Raw genomic sequence first — 6,000 nt, 5'->3', positions numbered from 1 at the left:
ACAACATGATTCAGAAAAGTTAGAAATGAAAGTGACTAAGGAAATTGTTTTTATAATTTTTACTTATATCTATATAGAGTAAACATATAATTTTTTTACTCATTAACTAATGAGGGAACTGTTAATGTATTATAATGCTTACAAAGGAGATTTTAAAAAGTACATACAAATATAGGCATAAAGAATATTGAAATAAATGTGTATGCAGATGCAAAACTGGTTGGTATCTATAAAACAATCAATTGCATATTCATGAACATGATTTATCTTAATTTCTATGTAGATGTATTGTTTGCATTGTGAACATTTTTTTAATTATAGAATTTTAAAATAGCTCAAAGGCAATGAAAGGCATGAATAGCAGGGATGAGTACACTTAACATGACATTCGATAACTTTATTTGGCCTATTTTTCTATACAAAAGAGTAAAAAATTATATAGTAGACAAATGCAAACAAAAAGAAAGAAGAAAGCAAGGGTTGCAATCTTAATATTAGACAAGTTGGGTTAGGAATAAAAAGTATTTAATGAGAAAAAAATCTAGGATATTTTGTCATTCTAAAGGGCATGTCACCATTGATAAATTTCTACAAAATATATATTGTAGCAGCAACTTTCATAAAATGTGAAATACAGAAGATACAAAGCAAAATATACAAAACATCCTAAAAATAGAAGACTTAAGTCAGCTCTTTCAGTTCAGGTCAAATTAAGATATTAATTTTCACTATTTGTACCAAAAAAAGCTTCTAATTCTTTATAGTTTCCTCTATTTCATATTTCCTGGAACTGCATCAGTCTTAGTGTTCATCACCAATTCATCATCAACCCCACTGACTTCTCCTATTAAGATAAAAATATCATACCTTACAGGAAATTCTAACAGATACAAAACATTAGAGATTAATACCTCAGAGAGTACCTGTCCCTATAAAATATTAAAATTAAAAGGTAAGGTTGAAAGGTAGAACTTCAGAAATAATTTTGAAGAAATTTGACCACCAATTGTTTTATGTTATTGTCAAATTCTACTTTATTCAGTTATTATTTTTCAGTATTTTTTAGTACCCATGGATTTTTATATAAATAAAGCTTTAGAACAAAAAGAAAGGGAAATCTATTGGTCAATATATTACTTCCTATGTGTGTCTCTTCATCTTTCCTTATAAGTTCCAAAGTACTGTTGCACTTGATAATTCTTTTGGTTTTAGTAATTACCATATCTCATACAGAAACCTGTTGTATTTAATATAATCCCAAAATATCATTGAAGTGTTACCAACACATGTATTAGTAAAATATTTTAGTGATAGGATTTCTTCAGAGCTGGGGCAGAAAGCTGAGTTTCTGATTGCTGACATTTTTATCAGAATGGGGTCTTGGCTTGGTACATTAAATAAAATATTTCTGTGAGAACTGACAAGTGGCCACATATTAGAAATACAATATGCTACATAGCAGAGCCTAGTAAAGAGTTTAAAATGGGGGTTAGCCCAGCTGGAGTTGCTCAGTGGTTGAGCATCAACCTATGAACCGGGAGGTCACGGTTCGATTCCCAGTGAGGGCACATGCCCAGGTTGTGGGCTCTATCCCCAGTGTGGGGCATGCAGGGGGAATCCGATCAATGATTCTCTGGCCCCAAAATCAGATATTCCTGGGTTCTCATCCCACTCTGCCACTCCTTTGCTATATGACAAGTTACTCCCTTCTAAGGTTCAATTTCATTGAATGTTGTTATTGTAATAATAGCTGCTTTGCAGGATTTTATAAATATAATATAATACATGGAGTGTGCACATGACATGATATCAATCTGTTTTTCTCCTTCTTAACACGGTGACTTCCTAATACTGAGAGAGACACAGTTACTCTTGCCTTGTCCTTTTTCTGCCAATAATCTCCTAAAGGAAGAAGAGAAAATCACCTTGGAAAAGAATTTGAGATGCTTGTTGAATCTGGTTATTTTTAAAGATGGTGAGATAATGGTAGAAATGTTCATTGATTTTAATGGTGAGTGCATAACTTGTGCATAAGGATTTTTAACTCCTTATTTAACAAGTATTTAGTAAGAGTTTCCTTTTTATTTTCCTTAAGCCTGTAAAACGTGTTAATAAATTTTGATTTTATGAGTACTTTTAACATTTTGTAGATACAATCTAAAAATTTTTGCCCACTGGTGTGGCTCAGTGGTTGAGCATTGACTTATGAACCAGGAGGTCAAGGTTCGATTCCCAGTCAGAGCATATGACTGGGTTTTGAGCTCAACCTCCAGTGGGGACGTGCAGGAGGCAGCCAGTCAATGATTCTCTCTCATCATTGATGTTTCTACCCTCTCTCCTTCTCCTTTCCTCTCTGAAATGACTAAAAATATATTAAATAATAATAATAACATTTTAGGTTTACCAAAGGCAAGAAAAGTTGTAATAGACTGGGTAGATAATGTTAAAACACAAATTTTCCAATATGTCTTTCATTTTTTGAATTGTTTCTACTTGTTGGGAATTTCACTATGATTTGAGTATTGCACTGGGCCAGGAAACAAGAACTGTATTCAGTTCCCAGTTGTGCCAATTTCTAGGTGTGTCACTGAGGTTGCTGTCTTCCAAGAGCTATATTACATGTTTGACATTTGACATTTCCTAAGCATATCATATTGGCTGAGCCATTGACCTCTCCAAGTTTTATTTTCTGACCTAAAATAGAGGGAATAATATTACCTACTTTGATTAATGAGCTATTAAATGAAGGAGCTGAACTAAGTAAGTAGACATGAAAGATCTTTGAAAATTGCAACTGGCATGTAAATATAAAGCATGATTATTATAAGTTAATGCATATTTACTAGCCATGGTTCTGCCTAATAAATAAAAGGAGTGAAATTATTAATTGAGAAAGAACAAGGGTAGCAACCTTTCTCATAGGTGATAATCCAGATTTATGTTGTCTAATGCTGTGGTTAATTGATTGGGGTTGGATCTGGCGAGTAATTAAGTTTAGAAACAGTCTGCCAATACAATTTCCTATTTCCTGTCACATTAAATCACTTACAGTGAACTCATAGTTAGGGAGTTTATGAACTATTGTATGAACTACAGCTATCCAAAGAAAAAATACATGATAATTATTGAAAATGAATGAGAAATGCAGATGTTGAAATCTGGCAAAATTTAAAAAGTTCAAAAAACAGTTCCTCTAGCCAAGATGTCCAATTCAAAGCTAATAATTATCTTTCTTTACTCAATCTGTAGAAGGAGCCTATTCACAATTTCGCCCATGCAAAACATAAAGGACGTTTCTCTCTTCCTCTTCTTTTTCTCCCTATGTCATTGTTCCCACTTGGAGTTCTGTCAATCTCCACTTAAGAACTTGCCATAATGAACAACATAAACTGATTAACAAAAACAGATCCAGAGAGAGAAACATTGATCAGACAGTCAAACCTCAGAGGGAAGGTAGGGGAGGGTGGGGGTAATGAGGAGAGATCAACCAAAGGACTTGTATGCATGTGGACACAGACAACAGGGGGGCGGGGGTGAGGGCATGAGTGGGGGCATGGGAGAGTAATGGGGGGATAAGGGGATAAGGACACATATGTAATACCTTAATCAATAAAGAAATTTAAAAAATAATAAAAAAAGAACTTGCCTATAAACTTTTAAATATAAAGCTTGCTTACAAGACAGTTGGCCTAGGGTGCTTACTTCAGAAGTCATATACAAATATTGGATCAATAATAAAAAATTATCATAGCTCTTAAAGGAGAATGATGAAAGGTTTATAAATTTATTCAGAGCTTTAATGAAATGAGTAGGATATTCAGTCACTTTTATGATAAAATAAATGCCAAGAAAATAATAATGAGACACCTTTACTTTTCTTGACACACAGGCAAATATTAACACATTTGAGAAAAGGCAATGGTGACAGGGTTGTAGGTAAAACAGCTCTCAGAAACATTGTTGGCAGAATTATGACTTGGTTCAACACCTTTGGAGCAGGGGGATAAGGTGTGACAATCTGATTGGAAAGGGACTTGTGGCTTATATGTCAAAGCTATGCTTGCCTGACAGCCATTATATTTTTACTTAAATTATATATGTTTGTGTGAAGGTTGGGGACAGTGGAGAAAAAAGGACTTATCTAGTAACCATTTGAACAGTAAACTTTAAAAAAATAAACTGATACTCTATGTTTATTCGAAAGAAATTGGGGTGGGGAGAATGAGTAATGGAGAGTGTGAATTTTGGAATGGACTACCTGCAATACAGTTGTTTTAAAACTGTCACTGATTTGAGGATCATTTTTCAGTTTCTGTCAAATTTTAAAACACATAAACCTTTTAAACCAGCAACTTCACTTTGGGAACTCTGTCCTACAGATATGTACACATTAATGTTCCCAAGATGCATAAAATATGCTTTTAGCAAGATTATTTATAACAATGAAAATCAGAAACTATCTAAAGCCCTAATAATTGGGTATGATTAAACAACATCATAATTCTGGAACACTAGGAAGCTCTTATACAGTCAAAGTGGACCTAAATATAAAGGGGCATCTTTAAGATAAAGGGAATATACAGAGCCATCCACAAAACAAAAACAAAATTAAGGTTCAGAAGAAAATACCTCTTATTTTTGTATCATCACATACATCTATATATATTTATATATTCAAATATTAATTGTCTACTATGTCCTGCAAAGGGGGAAAGGTATAGAAAATAATTTGAAGGACACGAAAACCTCTTAGTAGAAGTTTGGTTACCAGAGTGGGGAAAAAAGGGTGGTGAGGTAGTAAAGGGTAAAGCAGGCCAAACCTATGGTGACGGGAGATGACTTTAATTTGGGTGGTGGATACACAATTCAATATACAGACCATGTGTTCAGGAGGTGTGAGCTAGAAGCCTGTATGATCCTATTGACCAATGTCAGCTCAATAAATTTAATAAAAACACAACAACAAAAGAAGTTTGTGGCAGAGGGTCTAAAGTGGAAGGAAAACTTACTTTTCTCTGCACACCATTTGAAAGTTACTTTTTTAGTTATACATTTTTCTTTTTTTTAAGCCTCACCAGAGGATATGATTTTACTGGCAGAGAGAGAGAGAGAGAGAGAGAGAGAGAGAGAGAGAGAGAGAGAGGATCAATGAGAGAGAAAAACATCTATTGGTTACCTTTAGCACATGTCCCAAAAAGGGATAAATCCACAACCCGTGGAATTGAACCCGCAATCATTTTGGTGTAAGGGAGGAAACTCCAACTAACTGAGCCACTGGGGCTGGGGCTATCCTATATTTTAAAAGGTCATTTAATAAGCAGTTTTCAAATCTTCAATTTACAAAGAAATGGGTAGGGGAGGGTGGGGGTAAGGGGAAGAGATCAACCAAAGGACTTGTATGCATGCATATAAGCCTAACCAATGGATAAGACAACAGGGAGGTGAGGCATGAATGGGGGTGTTGGGAGGTTAATGGGGGAATGAGGACACATATGTAACACCTTAATCAATAAAGAAATTAAAAAATAAATAAAACAAAAAAAAAAGAAAAAGCAAGATTCAACAAGTAGAAATGTATTAGTTTCTACATCGCCACTCATCCTATTGTTGATAAATGTAATACTAACATGTATTGAAATCATACTATGTGTTGTTTGAGTATTAGGCTTAATCCCATTATAAAAAATACATCTATTTATAGTCCACTAACTTTAAAATAATAGACCTACCAGATCAGATTTAAAGTCAGTGAAATATTCCAAGAAAAGTTGTGGTTCCATAAAGTTAAAGGTAATAAATAATTTTTAAAAAATATTTTTGTTGACTAATCAAGATAGTCTACAGATACATTTTAGGTTCAATCTCACTTGTTTCCATATTAATATATCAGTTCTCTCTATGTGCACTTTGAGAATCATGGAAGGCTGGTAGTTTACAAGTAATACAAATACAGATGGAAAAAATAGTTATCTAATTAAATTTGAAATCTGGTTGCTCTTG

This window comes from Cnephaeus nilssonii (assembly GCF_951640355.1).
Source record: "Cnephaeus nilssonii genome assembly, chromosome: 13".
Lineage (NCBI taxonomy): Eukaryota > Metazoa > Chordata > Mammalia > Chiroptera > Vespertilionidae > Cnephaeus > Cnephaeus nilssonii.
Note: the sequence above shows the minus strand (reverse complement) of the source record.